Here is a 21,455-nt window from a genome sequence, read left to right as displayed (position 1 = left end):
AGTGGTTAGCGCAGTGCTCTGCACCTAATATATACCCAATAAATATCACCGACCCATTGATTGATTTCCTGGATCAGTGCCTTTTTCTCCATGTACATGGCCGCCATGCTAATCCGGGTACTTTTCATAATTCATCTTGCCTGTGGCAGCGGCCTCTTCAAAGTCTCCCTGCCTCCAGAATCTCTCCCCTCTACATTTCACGTCAGGACAGCTATTTGGATGGAGAGGAATGGGTAGATTCTGGAAACGTGGGGAGAGAACTCACAGGATTTGGCAACAGAGTGAATATAGGGGTTGATAAACAGGGAGGAATCAAAGCTTATGCTCTTCTAAGCGCTTAATACATATCATTGCTATTACTACTGTGCCCTTTAGACTGTAAGCTTGTTGGGGGCAGGGAATGTGTCTACCGACCCTCTTGTACTGTACTCTCCCAAGCGCTCAGTACAGTGGTCTGCACACAGTAAGCGCTCAATAAATACGACTGACTGATTGATTGCTAAGGTTTTGGGCTGAGAGACGGGGAGGATGGTGGAACTGTCAACACGGAGGGGAGAGTTGAGTGGTGGAAAGGATTTGGGAGTGATGATGAGATCTGTTTCGGACATACTGTGCTCGAAGTGCCCGAGGGACAGCCGTGCAGCGATGGCCTGGAGACAGGAGGAAATGTGAGAAGGCGGAGAGGAAGAAAGGTAAGAGCTAGGGAGGCAGATTTGGAAGTCATCTGCCTAGAGTTGGTAACTGAGGCCACGGAAGCAGATGAGCTCGTCGAGGAAATAAGTGTAACGGAAGAAAAGAAGGGGGCCCGTGGGATGCCCACGGTTCATGGGTGGGGGGCAGAGGAAGAGCCGGAGAAAGAGATGGAGAAGGATCGGTCAGAGTGGTAGTAGGGGAACCCGCTGAGAACTGGGTCGGTAAAACCATGGTTCGACAGCATTTCCAGGAGACGGGAGAGGTCTACAACGCCGTCCAGATTGTTTCCCTGAAATATCGTTCCGCACGTTTCCCCTCCATACCAAACAGAAACCCCAAACCGTTGGGTTTAAGGAGCTCAATCAGCTTAATATACACCCTAACAATTATCATTATTGCTCATCCATCGTCTTCTCCCACTACACCCCAGCTCACGATCTTCATTCCTCCCCCGGTAACCTACTCACCGTGCCTTGCCTTTCTTCCGCCGCCGAGCGCCTGGAAAGGTGAGGCTCTGTTCGCTCCGGGAGACGAAGACAGAGATGTGGTCTCCTGTTGGGAATGACGGGCGAGCCTTCATCCTGGGACTTTGGGACCGAGAACCTGCGGAGGGGAATTGATTTAGACGCTCTGCACACCGAAAATGCTCGATAAATGCGGTTGTTTGAACGATCGCGCCCGTCTCGAACCCGTTGGAGATGGATGCAAAAATCCAGTAGGCGGGTAGGAGGGCAACATCACGCAACGTGAAAAGGGGTCTCTCAACTTTTTCTACAGTATTTCTGTTCCCTCATCCTAAGTAGTTCCAAACTGACATAGGGTACAGTGCGTACAATACGCAGGATACAACGCCCACCCACATGCAAACCCCGCGACTCCCACACGTGCGATGCGGTATGTGAGATCCCGAGGGCTGTCCTCCATCTCGCCTCTCTCGCCGACGACCCCTCGCCCGTGTGCCGCCCAGTGAGTTGGCAGACACGTTTGCTGCCCCCAGCGAGCTTACGGTCTCAATGAACACTCTCCAGTTCAGAGAGGATACCCAGAAGGTGAGATGACGACTGGGCGGGGAATATAGAAAGAAGAGGGGCAGGGTTATTTTGACCACCCTTTAACCGCTTCGTATTACTAACTGTGAGATTTTTCCAACAGCCGCTCAAAGCAAATGGATTTGGGAAGTCTCTTGGGGTAAAATTCAGCAACTGTGAGGCCCTAGTATTTCTTTAGGTGAAACTTTGTCACCAATATTTATCGGGCACTCAAAGAGTACCCAAGGGAGTTTCCATTTTTGATCCTTTGATCTCAAGACTCATCACAGGACCTCTTCCTACCAGTACCTCTCACCTGGGGTCGATTCCCCCCACCGCCCCCCGGTGCGTAAACCTTAATGACAATAACGTGGTATTTGGTAAGCACTTACTATATGCCAGGCACTGTATTAAGCGCTGGGGTGGATACAAGCAAATGGGGTTGGACACAGTCCCTGGCCCACGTGGGGCTAACGGCAGCAGGGCGTAGGGAATAGGGCACGGGCCGAGCATTCAGAGGGTCACGGCTTCTCATCCCGCCTCTGCCGCTTCTCTGCCGTTTGACCTTGGGCAGGTCTTTTCGCTTCTCTGGGCCTCAGTTCCCTCATCTATAAAATGGGGATCGAGACTGGGAGCCCCACGTGGGACAGGGACTGTGTCCAACCCCATTTGCTTGTATCCACCCCAGCGTTTAGCCCAGCGCCTGGCACATAGTAAGCGCTTAACAAATACCATTATCATTATTATTATTGTTCCCACACCCCTCCCGGCCAAAAGACAAGCCATTTTGTCCTGTGGCCAACAGGAAGGCGACGGCGTTCAGGATAATAATGACCGCCACGGTGAAGTGCTTACTACGTGCCAGGCACCGTGCTAGGCGCTAAGTTGGATACAAGCCCCCCGTCCACGAACTCGGGGGATCGATCCGTCAGGATCGTGCCCGTCCGCCGGCGACATTCGCCCCCTTGGCTCAGTGGCCCGGGCTTGGGAGTCAGAAGGTCGTGGGTTCTAATTCCGACTCCGCCACTTGTCTGCCGTGTGACTTTGGACAAGTCACCTCACTTCTCGGGGCCTCGGGTCCCTCATCTGGAAAATGGGGATGAAGACTGCGAGCCCCACGCGGGCCAACCTGCTGACCTTCGATCTCCCGCAGCTCTTAGAACAGTGCTTGGCGCAGAGAGAAGCGGCGTGGCTCGGTGGCGAGAGCCCGGGCTTGGGAGTCAGAGGTCATGGGTTCGGATCCCGGCTCTGCCACTTCTCAGCTGTGGGACTGTGGGCGAGTCACTTCACTGGGCCTCAGCCACCTCTTCTGGAAAATGGGGATGAAGACCGGGAGCCTCACGGGGGCCAACCTGATGACCCCGTATCCCCCCCAGCGCTTAGAACAGTGCTCTGCACATAGTAAGCGCTTGACGGATACCGACATTATTATTATCAATAAGACTGAATAGACGGGCACCACCCGCGGCCCAGCAACGCCAACGTGCCACTACCACCGCCACGTGCGACCAGTCAACGTGCGCGCGGAAGAGGGCGGGGCCGGAGCGCGGCCGCGGGGGGTGATGGGAGTTGTAGTTTTTCGCGGCCGAGCCGGGCCGAGCCGGGCCGAGCCGGGCCGAGCCGGGCCGAGCCGAGCCCCCCCGCCGGACTTTGACCTTTCCGCTGCCCCAGTCCCCTTTGACGGTGAACATCCCGAGCTCCTTGAACGGGGGGCTCACATTCGTCCCCGGTTGGGATGATCGGCTCGGGGCAGGAGAATAGAGCTCTCCTCCTCCAAGAGGCCTTCCCAGACTGAGCTCCCCCTTTTCCCTCTGCTCCCTCTACCCCCCCTTCACCTCAGCCCTCTTTTCCTCCCTTTCCCTCAGCACTGCGCTCATCTGTATATATCTTCTTTACCCTCTTTATTTTGTTAATGAGATGTACATCACCTTGATTCTATTTACTTGCTATTGTTTTAATGAGATGTTCATCCCCTTCATTCTATTTATTGCCACTGTTCTTGTCTGCCCGTCTCCCCCGATCAGACTGTAAGTCCGTCAGAGGGCAGGGACGGTCTCTATCTGTTGTCGATTTGTGCGTTCCAAGCGCTTAGTCCAGTGCTCTGCACAGAGTAAGCGCTCAATAAATACTATTGAATGAATGAGTGAATGTGATTCAGTCAGGGGCTCTATATATTTTGTCATGGATTGGAACAAGAGAAGCAGCGTGGCTCAGTGGAAAGAGCACGGGCTTTGGAGTCAGAGGTCATGGGTTGGGCCACTTGTCAGCTGTGTGACTTTGGGCGAGTCACTTCACTTCTCGGTGCCTCAGTGACCTCATCTGGAAAATGGGGATTGACTGTGAGCCCCACGTGGGACAACCCGATTCCCCTGTGTCTACCCCAGCGCTTAGAACAGTGCTCGGCACATAGTAAGCGCTGAACAAATACCAGCATTAATTAATTAATTAACATTTCAGGTGTTGACTGCAAATAGTAATTCAGCCCCCTCCGTGACTCCACGTCGCCCCATTGTACTTTCCAAGCGCTCGGCACAGTGCTCTGCACACCCTAAGCACTCGATCAATCGTGGCTCAGCGGCGAGAGCCCGGGCTGGGGAGTCAGAGGTCACGGCTCTGGCAGCAGCTGGGTGACCGTGGGCAAGTCACTTCACTTCTCGGGGGCCTCAGTCACCTCCTCTGGAAAATGGGGCTCAATAAGCGCTCAATAGACACTACTGAATGAATAGTAAGGGCTCAATAAATACTATTCAATAAATACGAATGAATGAATGAATGAATGAATGAATGAATGAATGAATGAAAAGGCGGCTGTGGGGGGGGGGGGCGGAGAGTGAGCGAGGAAGGACGCATGCGCGCGAGCCATGCTGCCGGAAGTGCGGTCACGTGGTTTGGGAGTACTTCCGCCTTGCCCGCCCCTTCCCTTCCAACCTCTTCCCTGCCCCGTTGGGTTCCTGGTCGGCGCTTCCCGGCGGCGGCGGCGGCGGCGGTGGTAGTAGTGGTGGTGGTGGTGGTGGTGGTGAGTATGTTTTTCTTCCGCCTTGGGCCACGTCGCCGCGGGACGCTGGGGGCTGCTTCTCCCTCCCTCCCCCCCCCCCGCCACCGGCCGTTTCAGTCTGCCAGCGCCCTCGCTGCGGGGCCTCATTTGGGGGGCCGGGGGGAGCCCCCCACCTTCCCTAGGAGGACGAGTGGAAAAGGTGTGTGGGGGGGTGTGCCTCAGTGGGTCTTAGGGGGCCTCCCGAACCCCATGACCCCAGCCCGGGCTCTCGCCGCTGAGCCACGATTGATCGAGCGCTTAGAGTGTGCAGAGCACTGTGCCGAGCGCTTGGAAAGTACAATGGGGCAACGTGGAGACGCTGAATGATCGTAATGGTGATGGTTTTTTGGAAGCGCTTTCTATGACGATGGTATTTGTTAAGCGCTTACTATAAGCGAAGCACTGTTCTAAGCGTTGGGGGGGGGATACAGGGTGATCGGGTGGTCCTTCGTGGGGCTCCCGGTCTTCAGCCCCATTTTCCAGATGAGGTGGCCGAGGCCCCGAGAAGTGAAGTGACCCAGCTGACGAGTGGCAGAGCCGGGATTCGAACCCATGACCTCTGACTCCCCAGCCCGGGCTCTCGCCGCTGAGCCACGACTGATTGAGCGCTTAGGGTGTGCAGAGCACTGTCCCGAGCGCTTGGAAACTACGATGGGGCGACGTGGAGTCGCGGCGGGGGCTGAATAATCGTAATGGTGATGGTTTCTTGGAAGTGCTTTCTACGATGATGATGGTATTTAAGCGCTGACTATGAGCGAAGCACTGTTCTAAGCGCTGGGGGGATACAGGGTGATCGGGTGGACCCCCGTGGGGCTCGCAGTCTTCATCCCCATTTTCCAGACGAGGTGGCCGAGGCCCCGAGAAGTGAAGTGACTGGCCCGCGGTCACCCAGCGGACGAGTGGCAGAGCCGGGATTCGAACCCATGACCTCTGACTCCCCAGCCCGGGCTCTCGCCGCCGAGCCACGACTGGTCGAGCCCTTAAGGTGTGCGGAGCACTGTCCCGAGCGCTTGGAAAGTACAGTGGGGCGACGTGGAGTCGCGGCGGGGGCTGAATAATCGTAATGGCGATGGTTTGTTGGAAGCGCTTTCTACGACGATGATGGTGTTTGTTAAGCGCTTACCATGAGCGAAGCACCGTTCTAAGCGCTGGGGCCCCACAGGGTGATCGGGTGGTCCCACGTGGGGCTCCCAGTCTTCATCCCCATTTTCCCGGCAGATGGGGGGATCAGGCAAGTGGGGGGGAGGGATGTTAGCCACCCGCCGGCTGCTAGGCTTGGAGACGGTAATGACAACGATCGCGGTCTCGGTTAAGCGCCCGCTAAATGTGCCGAGCGCCGTTCTAGGCGCTGGTAACGGTGATGACGGCGTCGGTCAAGCGCTCGGTGGGTGCCAGGCACCGTGCGTCAGTTAGGCCCCACTCCTGCTGTGGGCTTTCTCCCGCAGGCCCTGGTGGCTCTCCGGAAGCCCTCGACAGACCCCCCAGATCCAAGGCATTTGAGTAGAACGGACCGATCGTCGGTTATTATTAAGCGCTCGCTGGGGAAAGGGCAGTCGAGCGGCGAAGGGGGACAGCCCCTGCCCGCCACGAGCTCACCGTCTGTAGGGTGCTAGTTGTCAAAATGCTTCCCTCGTGGGGTCGTGGCTCCCTTCCACACGCGTCTACTCTTTTCTTTTTTTTTAAAAAAAAAGCAAAACAAAGCCAGCAAATCCGTGGGACGGTTGACCTTCCTGCGGAGGCTCAGCTTTTGCGAGATTAGCCAGATTACGTGGCGAGCTGTCGCTTCTCTGGAGACGAGTCAGGGCCTCGGGAGTTTAGGGGGAAGTCGGGGAAGGAGCGGGAAATCCAAGGGTGACTGTGGGAGCGACGAAAATACGAAGCATAACGATGTTGGTATCTGTTAAGCGCCTACTATGTGCAGAGCACCGTTCTAAGCGCTGGGGTAATCGGGTTGTCCCACGTGAGGCTCACAGTTAATCCCCATTTGCCAGATGAGGTGACTGAGGCCCAGAGAAGTGACATGCCCACAATCACACAGCTGACAAGTGGCAGAGCCGGGAGTCGAACCCGTGACCGCTGACTCCGAAGCCCGGGCTCTTACAAGTGAGCCACAGATAAGTGGGGTGCCAGGTCGTCTTTCCCCCAAAAAGATGGGATGGGTTTGTTTCCTATCTTCTCTTCCTAGGGTGCTTCCTTTTGTCGGTATTGGTCGAAAGCGGCGCTTGCACTTGTCCGGCTTCTACTACTTGCAGATGACATTGGGATCGCCTCTATTTTTTGCCCAGTTGTACTTCCCAAGCGCGTAGTACGGCGCTCCGCACACAGTAGGCGCTCAATAAATGCGAATGAATGAACAGTGAATGTTAGCGTTACCCCTAGGTTTAGCTCAACGTTAGCAGGGAAGGTGTAGGGTGATGAAAGATGTGGCGACTTCTTTTAATAACATTTGTTCAGCGCTTGCTATGCGCCGAGCACTGTTCTGAGCGCCGGGGTAGATACAGGGCGATCGGGTTGTCCCACGTGGGGCTCACAGTCTTCATCCCCCTTTGACAGATGAGGTCACTGAGGCCCGGAGAAGTGAAGCGACTTGCCCGAGGTCACCCAGCTGACAAGCGGCGGGGCCGGGATTAGAACCCACGACCTCTGACTCCCAAGCCCGGGCTCCTTCCACTGAACTCTTACTGATAAAATCTGTGATCCTCCCTAAGGTCCTCGGGTTCGCAGCGAGAGTTGGTTGAAAACGCTATCGCCGTAACTGAAGAACGCGTGACGGTAATTTGTCTTGTTCTCATAGGAAGCCGGAAAACCAGAGGTATACTATAGCGAGTCGTCCTCCTAGGGTCTTCCTGCCCTGCGGTAGCGACCCCGTCTCGAGGTGAGGAATCTGGAGCGTTTTTCTTTTTAAAGTAGTATTTATTGAGTGCCCGCGGAATGCAGCGCACTGTAGTAAGCGCGCCGGGGGAGTACAAAAAAAGCAAGTGTCACGTTGACTACCAGGAGCTTTAACTCTAATGGGGGTGATGTATTTAGATCAGTGATTTGAAATTAAAAAAAATGAATAAATGTATATGTGTAAGGGCAGAGGATGGGTACAAGTAGGTCTAGAGGTGACTGACGGGTTTATGACCTGGGATGCCGGGATTTCACTGGGGAAGGCATGTTGGAGGAGATGGGCTCCCGGGAGGGTTTTGAATACGGGAAGGCCTCTATTCCGACCGATTAGACAGGGAGTTACAAGCCGGGGACCGGTGTGGGAGGTCGGGGGGAGTTGAGGGTGAGGTACGTTGAAAGATGAGCTTGTGAGGACTCGGTTGTGTTTATTGAGCGCTTATTGTGTGCAGAGCACTGTACTAGGTGCTCGGGAGAGGGCTATATAGCCGAGTTAATAGGCACCTTCCCTTTCCGCAACAGTCTGGGGAGGGGGTGGTCGTCTTGTGCTTTCGAATCGTTTCCGACCCGTAGCGACTCCACGGACGCATCTCTCCCAGAGCGCCCCGCCTCCGTCCGACTGTGCATCCGTAGAGTTTTATCGGTAAAAATCCGGAAATGGTTTACCACTGCCCACTTCCGGGCGGTAAACCCGAGTCCCCGGCCTCGACTCCCTCCCGTGCCGCTGCTGTCCGGCGCGGGCGACTTTTGCCTCGTAGCAGATTGTCTTCCATTCCCCTCTCAGGGTCTCACCTGTAGAGTCTCCGGTACTCTGCCAGTCTCGGCTGTGGGAGGGAGAGTCGAGCAGAGGCCTACCCGGTCCATTCCCAGCTTGGGCAGTGGCTAGCGAGTGGAAGACCACCTGCTACGGGGCAAAACTCACCCGTGCTGGGCGGCGGCGACAAGGGAGAGAGGTCGAGGGCGGAGACCCGAGTCGACCGCGTGGAAGGAGGCAGCGGTAAGCCGCTTCCGTGTTTTTACCAAGGACGACTCTGTGGATCCACTGCCGGAACGATTGCAGACGAAGGCGGGGCGGGGCGGGAGAGATGTGTCCATGGCGTCGCTCTGGGTCGGAGAGGACCCGACAGCGTAAGACAAGACAAGCCAGCCGCTGCCCGAGCTAGGAACCCGACGGGCAGGCCTCTGCTTGGCTCTCCGTCCCGTAGCCAAGACTGGTAGAGGACTGGAGACTCTCCGGGTGCCATCCCGAGAGGGGCTCGGGAGGGAGGCAGACTTGAATATCAGCAAATGAATTACGGATGTGTACGGAAGCGCGGTGGGGCTGAGGGAGGAGTGAATCAAGGGTGCACATCCCAGCGCGAGAGTGACGCGGAAGGGAGCGGGAGGAGAAGAAATGGGGGCCTAGTCGGGGAAGGCCTCTTGGAGGAGATGGGCTTTGAAGGTGGGGAGAGCGATCGTCTGTTGGGTGTGAAGAGGGAGGCCGTTCCCGGCTAGAGAGTTGAGTGAGAAGAGTGGAGAGGGCGCCGTGGGATAGTAGGTAAAGAGGAGATATTTAAGGTGGGGTGAGTTGGTGGGGAGCCTTGACCCTATCTGGGAGACGTCTCTGCATGATGCGGGGGTGGGGGGGGCGGGGGGGGGGATATGGGCAGCCAGTGAAGGGTTTCGAGCAGAGATGTGTGCTGAGCGGTGCCTCAGGAAGATGGTCCAAACAGTAGCGTGAAGTATAGGATAGAGCGAGGAGAGCCCGGAAGCAAGGAGCCTCTTAGGACAGCGTGGCTGAGAGAGAACCACACCTTACCCAAGTGTTAGCTGATCGGGTGGAAGGGATGGGGCAGATCCGGGAGATGTCGCAGCGTCGTTCAGTGGACAGAGCCCGGGCTTGGGAGTCAGAGGTCATGGGACTGTAAGCCCGTCAGACGGCAGGGACTGTCTCTATCTGTTGCCGACTTGTTCATTCCAAGCGCTTAGTACAGTGCTCTGCACATAGTGAGCGCTCAATAAATACTGTTGAATGGGTTCGAATCCCGGCTCTGCCCCTCGGCAGCTGGGTGACTGTGGGCGACTGACTTCCCTTCCCTGTGCCTCAGTGACCTCGTCTGGAAAATGGGGACTAAGACTGTGAGCCTCACGTGGGACAACCTGATGACCCTGTATCTCCCCCAGCGCTTAGAACGGTGCTGTGCACATAGTAAGCGCTTAACAAATACCAACATTATTATTATTATTATTATTATTATTAGGGCCTGACACACAGTAAGCACTTAGATACCATGAACGCCCCCCCACTCACTGTGGAGTGAATTCTCTTCGCTCCACAGAAACCAACCTCTCGAAGGTCACCAGTGATCTCCTCCTTGACAGATCCAGCGACCTCTACTCCCCCCTAATCCTCCCCGGCCTCTCGGCCGCCTTGGACACTGTGGACCACCTCCTCCTCCTGGAAACGTTATCCGACCTGGGCTTCGCCGACGCTGTCCTCTCCCGGTTCTCCTCCTTTCTCTTTGGCTGCTCATTCGCAGTCTCTTTTGTGGGCTCCTCCCCCGCCTCCCATCCCCTGACTATGAAGGTCCTCAAGGTTCAGTCCTGGGTTCTGTTCTCCGTCTACACCGCCACTTATTTGCTGTGTGATCTTGGGCAAGTCACTTAACTTCTGTGCTTCGGTTCCCGCATCTGTAAAATGGGGATTAAGACCGTGAGCCCAATGTGGGATAGGGACCGTGTCCAACCCGATTATCTCGTTTCTACTCCAGCGCTTAGAATAGTACCCGGCGCAGAGTAAGCGCTGAATACCGTAATTATCATTATTACACCCAGTCCTTGGGAGAACTCATTCGCACACGTGACTTCAACTGCCACCTCTATACGGATGATACCCAACTCCACGTCTTCTCCTGCTGGCCTCTCCAGAGGGGCGTCTCATCTTCTCCCAGTCCCCTGGACTCAACTGGGAAAGGAGGAGGTGTTGGCTTCCTTCTCGTTCCCCGGTGCCGTTTTTGCATCGTTCCACCTCCCCCATCCCTTTCTTTCACTTCCTTTGAAGCCCATATCATCCGCCTCTCCCACCTCCTCCAGATTCTAGTAGCCGTCGTCTACCGCCCCCCCACCCCCCCCCCAGGTCTCGCCTCCGACTTCTTTAACACTGACCCTTGGGGACTTGAGTATCCACGTTGATGTTCCCGATGACCCTTCTGCCGCCCACCTCCTATCATCCCTCAACTCCGCCGACCTCCTTCTCCTCCCCACCTCGCCCACTCACCGACTTGGAGGCACGCTCGATCTCGCCATCTCTGACCATTGCACGCCTCTACCCTCACCGCCTCTGAATTCCCGCTATCTGACCGCAGCCTCCTCTCCCACCCACCTCCTCCCCGGAAATCTGTACTATCCCCCACAGAGACCTCCGGTTTCCGGACCCCATCCAACCTTCTCAACCCATTATGCCCCACTTAGCCTCCCTACGCAGACTACCCTCCCTTGATGACCACGTAGATGTTCCGACACCATCCTCTCTACTGAACTCAACTCACTCGCTCCCCCATCCCTTCGTCGATCTCGTACCCCTAACCTGTAGCCCTGGATCACCTGCAGAGTCCACCTCCTTCGCTCTTGCGCTCGAGCCGCAGAGCGCTGCTGGCGGAAATCTAAATATCGGGCTCACTCTGTCCACTTCGGGTTTCTCCCTGCGTGCTCTAACTCTGCCCGGCAAAACTCTTTCTCCACCCTTATGGGCACCCATGTCCGTTGCCCTTGCCGGTTGTTCCAGACAGTTAACTCCCTCCCCAGGTCCTCCGTCCCCCCGCCTTTCACATCCCTTGCCCCCAGTGACCTGACCACCTACTTTATTAAGAAAATCGACACCAGGTGTGAGCTCCCTAAAATCGCCCCTGCCCCTCCTCAGTCCCTCCCCCTTCCGGTCCCCTCTTCAACTCTCCCATCCGTCCCGCGGTATCTCTAGAGGAGATCTTCTCCCTCCCCTTGAAAGTCACCCCCTCCACCTGCACACCTGACCCCATTCCTTCACACCTTATCAGAACTCTCACCCCCTCCCTCCTGCCTTTCCTAACAGCCATCTTCAGCTTTTCGCTCTCCAATGGCTTCTTCCCCGCTGCTTTCAAACATGCCCGTGTCTCCCCTGTCGTAAAAAAACAAAAAACAAAAAACCAAACCCTCCCTTGACCCCACGGCTCCCTCCAGTTATTACCCCATCTCCCTCTACCATTCCTCTCCAAACTCCTTGAGCGAGTTATTTGCACCTTCTGTCTCAAATTCCTCTTCTCCAATTGTCCCCGCCAATCTGGCTTCCTTCCCCTTCGCTTCACAGAAATTGCCCTCTCAGGGGTCACCAGTGATCTTCTTCTTGCCAGATCCTTCAGTCTCTACTCCATCCTAATCCTCCTCGACCTCTCAGGTGCCTTCGTCACTGTGGGCCACCCCCTTCTCCTGGAAACGTTATCCAACCTTGGCTTTTGTGACTCTGTCCTCTCCTGGTTCCCCTCTTATCTCTCTGGCTGTTCATTCTCGGTCTCCTTTGCGGCCCCCTCCTCTGCCTCCCACCTCCTAATTGTGGGGGCCCAAAATGGTTCAGTTCTGGAGCTCCTTCTAATCTCCATCCCTTGGAGAACTCATTCACTGCCATGTCTTCAAACTTTTTGCAGATGTTACCCAAATCTACATCTCCAGCCTTGATCTCTCTCCCTCTCTCCAGTCCCGCATCTTCTCCTGCCTTCAGGCCATCTCTACGTGGATGTCTTCCTGTCACCGCAAACTTAAAATGTCTAAAACGGAGCTCCGTATCTTCCCACCCAGATCCTCTCCTCCCCCTGACTTTCCCATCACCGTAGACGGCGCCACCGTCCTTCCTGTCCCACAAGCCTGTAACCTTGGCGTCATCCTCGACTCCTCTCCGTCATTCGACCCACGTATTCGGTCCATCACTGGATCCTGTCGGTCCCACCTTCACAGCATCGCTAAAATCCTCCCTTTCCTCTCCATCCAGACCGCTACTCTCGTTCTCGCCTCTGGCCCGGAATGCCCTCCCTCCTCGAATCTGACAGACGATTACTCTCTCCCCCTTCAAAGCCTTACCGAAGGCACATCTCCCATGTCCTCATTTCCTCTACTTCCTCTCCCTTCTGCTCTACCCGTGCAGTTGGATTTGGACCTCTTATTCGCCACGCCCTCGGCCCCACAGCACTTATATCCGTAATTCTAATTTATATTAATGTCTGTCTCCCCCTCTAGAAATTACCTTCCTTGGGCACAGGGAATGTGCCTGCCAACTCTGTTATACCGTACTCTCCCGAGCTCCGCACACAGTAAGCGCTCGACGCGTGGCTTAGTGGATAGAGCACGGGCCTGGGAGTCAGGTCAGGGGTTCTAATCCCGGCTCCACCACTTGTCTGCTGTGTGGCCTTGGGCAAGTCACTTCAGTTCTCTGGGCCTCAGTTACCTCATCTGTAAAATGGGGATTGAGACGGTGGGCCCCATGCGGCACAGGGACTGCGTCCAACCCGATTTGCTCGTAGGCGCCCCGGTGCCTAGTACGGTGCCTGGCACATAGTAAGCGCTTTACAAATACCATAAATATGATTTGATGGAGGCCTTCCCCGACTAAGCCCTTATTTCCCATGCTCCTTTTCCCTTCAGCATCGCCTAGGCACTTGGGTCTGTACCCTTTCAGCCCTGGATATTCACCGCCCGCCCCCTCAGCACGTAGGCGCGTAGCCATAATTTATTTTAATGTCTGTCCCCCCCGCCCCCCGACTAGATCATAACCTCCTTGTGGGCGGGGATTGTGTCTATCAAACCTGTGGTATCGTACTCTCCCAAGCCCTTAGTTTAGTGTTCTGCAGACAGTAAATACCTTTCCTTGATTGGAGAGAGGGCACGGGTGGCCGGGGCCGGGGGGCACCCACCCAGCAGAAGATCCTCCTTCCCTCCGGCAGTTCAGTCGGTCCTATTTAATGAGTGCTCACCGTGTGCCGAGCACTGCGTCGAGGGCTTGTGAGGGTAGAATATGAAAATATTCCCTGCCCCCGACGAGCTTACAGTCTAGAAGGGGAGACAGACGATATAAATAAATTACGGTTACGGACCTAAGTGCCGCGGGGCTTGGGTGGGGCGGGTGGCGAATAAAGGGAGCGAGTCTGGGCGGCGGAGAAGAGAGTGGGAGAAAAGGAAATGAGGGCTCAGTCAGGGAAGGCTTCTTGGAGGAGATGGGCCTTCCATAAGGCTTTGAAGGCGGGGAGAGGAGTTACCTGCCAGATAGGAGGAAGGAGGGCATTCCAGGCCAGAGGCAAGGAGGTGGGCCAGCCATCGTCGGCGAGATGGATGAGATCGAGGTACGGCGAGTAGGTCGGCATTAGAGGGGCAAAGTGTGTCGGCCGGGATGTAGTAGGAGAGCAGCGGGGAGAGGGGAGAGCGGGCCAGGTGACTGAGAGCCTTAAAGCCGACGGTGAGGAGTTTCCGTTGGACGCGGTTGGCGGTCTGGCAGTTCGGAAATTTCTGAAGACTCTTGATCTCTGCTCCTTTTAGAGGTGGGAGGGGCCGGAGCATCCTGTCTCCAGGGGCTGGGGAGAGGAGTTAGGAGCACATGACTTGGGACCCCGAATTTCCAGCTAGCCTAGCCTGGTCTCTGGGGGAACAGCGGAAGGGAGTTCTGAGCAGCTTGCGCTCCGATTCTTTAGATGCCGTGAAAGGAAAGACAAGTGATTGGGGGGCTGGGAGCCTGACTTCTTCCACGACTACTGCCATCGGCCATATTCCAGAGCCTGCCGATGAAAACCGAAGCTCTCGATCACCTCGCCCCCTCCTACCTCACCTCCCTTCTCTCTTTCTACCGCCCACCCCGTACGCTCCGCTCCTCTGCCGCTCGCCTGCTCACTGTCCCCCGCTCGCGCCTGTCCCGCCGTCGACCCCTGGTCCGTGTCCTACCGCTGTCCCGGAACGCCCTCCCTCCTCACCTCCGCCAAACTAACTCTCTTCCCCTCTTCAAAGCCCTACTGAGAGCTCACCTCCTCCGGGAGGCCTTCCCAGACGGAGCCCCCCTTTCCCTCTGCTCTTCCCCCTTCCCCTCAGCACTGTGCTCATGTGTGTATATTATTTATTACCGTAGTTATTTTGTTAATGAGGTGTATATCTCCTTGATTCTCTTAATCTTGATGATCTCTTGTTTTTGTTTTGTTCTGTTTTGCTTTGCCGTCTCCCCCGTTTAGACCGTGAGCCCGTCATTGGGCAGGGATCGTCTCTATCTGTGCCGAACTGTACATTCCAAGCGCTTAGTACAGTGCTCTGCACGTAGTAAGCGCTCAATAAATACTACTGAACGAACAAATGAACCCGCCATACTCAGAACTGCGGGGAGTTTGGCAGCGTGGTGTAGTGGTATAGCTTTGATGGCAAAATGATCTGGACTGTGTTAGCACCATTATGTTGCTGTCAATTCGATTAATCTGCTGCATTGGCTTTTCTGTCTTATGTGGGGGACTTAAAGTCAAGCAGTTGAAACTGCGGGCAGTTTCCAGGATATCCTTGGTCCCAGTGTAGTCTAGGAGTCGGCAGTGGAGATGCCCTTGGGGGGGGCCATCCTCCAGTTTTCCATGTTTGGCCATCCCACGGTCTGGATTCAGACTAGGTTCAGTTGTGCCCGTATTTTTTTTTCACACGTGTGTGTTTGTGTGTGTGTGGAGATTTTCTCCCAGCCCTTTGGCTTCACTTCTGGGCTCGCCGAAAGAACCAAAGGACTTTGTGTAGGGTGACATGTTATTCAGAGGATTAAGTATCTAATTTGGACCCAAACTGGACTTCACATGCCCACTCCTCTCTCCCCCTGCCCGCCCCCCCGCCAACGTCCTGGGGGATCCATCTATGCAGAATTTTGAAATAGAGCCGAGAGTGCTTTGTATTCCTTTGTGGGCCGGGCTAGGTACCGAATGAACAAATACTGTTGAAGTCTTGAACTGTTTAATAATAATAGTAATAATAATGTTGGTTTTTGTTAAGCGCTTACTATTCTTACTTACTATGCACTCTTCTAAGCGCTGGGGTAGATACAGGGTAATCAGGTTGTCCCACGTGAGGCTCACAGTCTTCATCCCCATTTTACAGATGAGGTCACTGAGGCACCGAGAAGTTAAGTCACTTGCCCGAAGTCGCACAGCTGACAGGTGGTGGAGCCAGGGATTAGAACCCATGACCTCAGATTCCTAAACCCGTGCTCTTTCCACTGAGCCACGCTGCTTCTCTAGCTCTACCTAGTTTAGTTACCTGTGTTTTCCCTGAGATCGACAGCCTTTCTGTAATGTATGAGTGATAAACCCTGTGGTGTGTAACTTGTTTTAAAGTGCAAATAATTGTGTAAAACAATCCCCTCCCCCCTTAAATTTTCTAGAACTCTTGGTTTTATACAGTTTTAGGTATTACCTGAACCTTCTAAAAGGCAAATATTTTTGCTCTGAACTAATTTCACTGCCCAGGCTAGTTGATTCGTCTCACAAAGAAGGGATAATAATAACAAAGGTAATGGTATTTAAGCGAATCGTACATTCCAAGCGCTTAGTACAGCGCTCTGCACATAGTGAGCTCTCAATAAATACTATTGAATGAATGAATACTGTGTGCCAAGCACTGTTCTAAACGCTGGGGGAGATACAAGGTCATCAGGTTGCCCCACATGGGGCTCCCAGGCTTAATCCTCATTTTACAGGTGAGGGAACTGAGGCACCGGGAAGTTAAGTAACTTGCCCAAAGTCACACAGCTGACAAGTGGCGGAGCAGGGATTAGAACCCACGACCTCTGACTCTTAAGCCCGGGCTCCTTCCACTGAGTCACGAAGCAGAAACTCCTTACAGTCAACGGTAAATCACTCGATCACCTTGCCCCCTCCTACCTCACCTCTCTACTCTCCTGCTACAGCTCCGCCCACCCACTTGGATCCTCTAATACCGACCTGCTCAGCGTACCTCCATCTCATCTATATCTCGCCACTGACCTCTTGCCCACACCCTGCCTCCGGACCGGAGCATCCTCCCTCTTCATGTCTGACAGACAGTTACTCTCCTCACCTTCAAAACCTTATCGAAAGCTCATCTCCCTGACTAAGGCCTCACTTCCTTCTCTCCCACTACCTTCTGCGTCACCCTCATTTGCTCCCTTTATTCACCCGTCCCTCAGCCTCGCGGCACCTAGGTTCATATCCATAATTAGACTGTAAGCTCCCGGTGGGCAAGGAACGTGTTTGCCAATCCTCTTATATTGTACTCCCCCAAGTGCTTCGTGTAGTGCTCTGCACACAGTAAGCGCTCAGTAAATACGACCGATTGATTCATCCCCATTTCCTGGGAGCTACTGAAAATCCCGAACCACACCACTTGCTTGCTAGATGTCTTTTAACTGTAGGTGACAGGTCAAGATTAGACTACCCGATAGTCGGATACTTGTTTAGGAACTCCGGAATGACTTGGGAATTCCTGGGGCCGTTCATAAATCTCCGAAGGGTGGCAGAAGACCAACAACCATCTCAGAAGCTGGTCCGAGGGTTTCTTCTGGGTGGGTTTTCTCGACTTTCTGATCGCCTCAGGGAGCCCAGATGAAACCCAACCCCCTCTCTCTTTTCCTTTCTCCTTCCTTTCCTTGCCCCCGTTTCGATCCCAGATCGACCGATCGATCGATCGGCGGTGTTTATTGGGTGCTGACTGTATGCAAAACACCGTAGGAAGCTCTTGGGGGAATACGGTATAACGGAGTCGGTAGACCTGATCCCTGCCATCAAGGAATTTATGATTTAGTGGCGGAGATGGACATTCAAATAAATGCCAGATAGGGGAAGCAGCGGAGTATAAGGTATGAATTTAAGGGCTGTGGGTTTGGGGATGGGGTGACCGTCGAAGTGTATAGAGGGCAAATAGGGTGGGGAAATGAGAGATTAGTCAGGGAAGGCTTTTTGGAGGAGCTACGGGACTGTAATAATAATAATTCAGGTGCTCGTTAAGCACTTACTACGTGCCAAGCACTGTTCTGAGATAGATACAAGTTAATCGGGTTGGAAGTTAATCCCACTCTCTAGCCCCATTTTAAACGGAAGAACCATCGGAAAGGTTGCGGATTATGGCAGAGGACAGGGCGTTCTGGAGAAAGTATATCCATGGAGTCGCTATGAGTCGGAAACGACCCGACATAACTTAATAATAATAATAACAATAATAATAACTGAAGAGAAGTGAAGTGAGTTGCCCCACAGCAGACATGTGGCGGAGCGGGGATTAGAACTCAGGTCCTTCTGACACCCAGGCCTGTGTTCTACCCACTAAGCCACACTGCTTCTCAACCTACCTGCCGACTCTGTTGCGTTGTACTCTCCCAAATGCTGAGTACAGTGCTATGCCCGCAGTAAGCGCTCAGTAAATAGCATTGATTAATTGATGTAATTTTATTAGGGCCTCGAAGATGGGGGAGAGTGGTGGTCTGTTGGATATGAAGGGGGTGTTCCAGGTTGGAGGAAGGATAGTCGAGAGAGATGAGATGGAGGTGTCATCAGAACCTCTTGGAGAAGGGAGGCTTTTGAACATTTCCCTCCCTCTCCTGACCCTCCGCCCCCAGCATTATTCTAGACTGACAGCTGATCTGGCCTGGAATTGCCGCCTCCAGAATTGCTGGGGGTGACTGTAAAACTCCCTCCAGCTTTGGAATGGAAGGCAGTAGGGCTCATCAGCTCGGTTTTCGCTGGTGATCGGTTACCCCCGTCTTAATGTCTCTGGTGGGTGACGCAGATCTGAGCCGGAGGGTATAATTTAACACCGCCTCCGCATTCACGTGTAGAATCCTCCTCCGTCCTTGAGTTCACTCGACTACTTCAACACCCCAAAAAAACCTCTTGGCAGGGTAGACTGTGGTGTGGCTCTTTCTTTCCGATTAATTAAGCAGTATACACTTCTCCGTCCACCCGAGAGTTTGCAGCACTAGGTAGATCATTCCCGACGAGGGCATTTGCCATGTCGAATTCAGATCCGTGTAGTTTTTCGGTAGCTGGACAATTTAGCCAATGATGTGAGAGAAGGAATTGTTTTGTAAAACGGCATAGGTCCCCAGGTTGCCTAGTGGAAAATTAATGGGAGCTGTACACGTTTATCAAGAAGAGTTGAAGGTCTTTTGGGTAAATGATATACATTTTATACACTTTCATGAAGTGTGGGGTTTTTTTTAAGTAAATTAAATACATCTGAATGTTATTAAAGTAGTAAAACAAACCTAGATAGCCTTAGGCAAACCTTAGAGCACTGTATATGTAAACTGAAAAAAAACTGAATACGAGTTCTTTGTGAGCACAGGGTGGTTTATTTTCAGCTTTCAAGTATGGAAGGTGCAAAATCCTCTTAATCAAAGGCCCCTGGGGACCAAAATGCTAAACATGTTTCTACATTTCAGGAACATAGATTAAACCCTTGCATCCTAGATGCCAGTGTGAGCAGGTTTAATCGTATTTCTGTAGTTTACTTTTTGCATAAATGTTCTGGTATGCCTATAGCTACAGTCTTAATCCATTTCCTTTTGGACTGCTCCAAGAGGAATTTGGACTTGCAGGTTATTTGGCCCTGAAATTTCTTTCTCTTCTGATCGGCAACCTGTTAATATGAATCCCATTGGATTTTGGATAAAGGACAACTTCTTTGTCTTCCCCCGGTATTCTTTTTTTGCATTAAAGGAAGAGGGAGAGGATTTGTCGTCTTGGATTTGAAGTCAAATTCAAACAAAAGCTAACAAAAATAGATTTGGACCGCCGCAGTGAAATTGTGTGGTGATAATATTGTAGAGACGTTAAAATGAAAAATGTATCGTTCTTGAGCAACTGTTATAGAAGAAAAGATACAAATCTGTCCCATTCCCGTAAGGGGGAGCAAAAAAAAGCAATAGTGCAGCGAATCAGTAGACTTTGGTCATTTAGTTCCCAGGAGGCAGATTATTCACCTTGTCAGAATCAATATGAATTGGTTTTGAGTTGAGGGGAGAATCCAGAAAAGCAAATCATCCTCACGTCTCTAGAAGTGATCTCTCTGACTCAGGGTTGGGGTATGTTGAGCGGATCGCACCTGGAGGGGCCTCCGTGCCCTTAAACTGGATACGTGAGGGAAAGCGAGTGCAGTTTCCAGAGCTGTCATTTTCCTACAAATGCCAACTGTAATAATAGTTTGTACTGGTTAAGCGCTTCCTATGTGCCAAGCACTGTTCTAAGCACCGGGGTAGATACAAGGCAGTCGGGTTGGACCCGTTCCCTTGTCCCACATGGGGCTCGCGGTCTTCATCCCCATTTTACAGTTGAGGTAATGAGGCCCAGAGAAGTGAAGTGACTTGCCCAAGGTCACACAACAGACAAGTGGTGGAGCGGGGATTAGAACCCAGGTCCTCCTGACTCCCAATAAGCGCCCAGTAAATACGATCGACTTGAATTGAACTCCCAGGCCTGCGCTCTATCCACTAAGTCATGCCGTAGATCTCGGCCCTGTGACAACTCAGTGTCTCTCTGGTTTTTGTTTCTGTCTGGCATGGGGCCAACAGTGACTTGGTGTTTTTTCCCCCCTAATAACGTTGGTATTTGATAAGCACTTGTGTGTCAAGCACTGTTCTAAGCACTAGGGTAGATATAAGCTCATCAGGTTGGAAACAGTCCCTGTCCCACGTGGGGCTCACAGCATTAATCCCTATTTTACGGCTGAGGTAACGGGCACGGAGAAGTGAAGTGACTTGCCAAGGTCACACGGCAGACAAGTGGTGGAGCCGGGATTAGAACCCAGGTCTTTCCGACTCCCAGGCCCGTGCTCTATCCGCTAGGCCGTGCTGCTTCCTGCCGATCTGCCCGAGGTGACAATCAGCCGGAAACGCCCGGGTCTGCCATAACGTGGGTTTCCGCTCTGCGTCGTTGCCTAGAATACCATTCGGGGCATTAGGAAACGTTCTTCTGACCACGCAAGTCAGCTGGGCTACGGCACCCGGTGTCAGAGGAAACGTTCTAATCCCGCCTCCGCCACTTCTCTGGGCCTCAGTTTCCTCATCTGTAAAATGTCAGGAGCGTGTCGTTTCCCTGCCTTCAGAGAGCGAATACTGGGCTGCGTGAACCAGTGACGTAACCAGGTGTGGAAGGTAAGGTGGAACAGGCCAGGATTTAGCTCTGGTACGAGGAAGAGGACAGGAACCGCCGTCGTGGTCTGACCCGCAGGCAGTGGCTCCCCTGGGTTAGAGAGGGGCTGCGTTGCCTGGCCCTGCTGCCAGCAGAAGCCGCAAACGGGTTCGGGGCCAGGGAGGCAGCAATGATAATAATAATGATGGTATTTGTTAAGCGCTTACTATGGGCAAAGCACCGTTCTAAGCGCTGGGGGATACAAGGTGATCAGGTTGTCCCACGTGGGGCTCACAGATGAGGGAACTGAGGCCCAGAGAAGTGAAGTGACTTGCCCAAAGTCACCCAGCTGACAAGTGGAGGAGCCGGGATTAGAACCCATGACCTCTGACTCCCAAGCCCGGGCTCTTTCCACCGAGCCACGCTGCTCCTCTAGATGCCCAGCCAGATCCCCCCCCCCCCCCCCCCCGTCCTCCCCAAACCTCCCCTATGGAGACCTGTGGAGGGTGAGCACTACTGGGGAACAGCACGATCTAGCGGATAGAGCAGGGGCCTGGGAGGCAGAAGGACCTGGGTTCTAATCCCGGCCCTGCCGCTTGTCCGCCGGGTGGCCTTGGGTAAGTCACTTCACTTCTCTGGGCCTCAGTTTCCTCATCTGGCAAATGGGGGTCGAGACCGTGAGCCCCACGTGGGACGGGGACT

The 21,455-nt window shown here is 53.7% G+C and overlaps 1 protein-coding gene across 2 annotated transcripts in view; it reads left to right on the top strand.

The window, feature by feature from the left end:
• The first annotated feature begins 4,659 nt into the window (after nucleotides 1–4,659).
• ZCCHC7 (zinc finger CCHC-type containing 7) overlaps nucleotides 4,660–21,455 on the top strand; it is a 197,483-nt gene continuing 180,687 nt past the window's right edge. The window contains exon 1 of one of the 2 annotated variants that reach the window (XM_029055587.2): nucleotides 4,660–4,731. The gene's annotated coding sequence lies outside the window, so the exon portion shown is untranslated. Of the gene's footprint in view, nucleotides 4,732–7,548; nucleotides 7,631–21,455 lie in introns of those variants that run through there. The other variant, XM_007655560.4, reaches the window with a different exon arrangement.

The sequence above is a fragment of the Ornithorhynchus anatinus genome, chromosome X5, assembly GCF_004115215.2.
Source record: "Ornithorhynchus anatinus isolate Pmale09 chromosome X5, mOrnAna1.pri.v4, whole genome shotgun sequence".
Lineage (NCBI taxonomy): Eukaryota > Metazoa > Chordata > Mammalia > Monotremata > Ornithorhynchidae > Ornithorhynchus > Ornithorhynchus anatinus.
The sequence above is the reverse complement of the archived record's forward strand: the minus strand, read 5'-3'. Positions and strand labels throughout refer to the sequence as shown.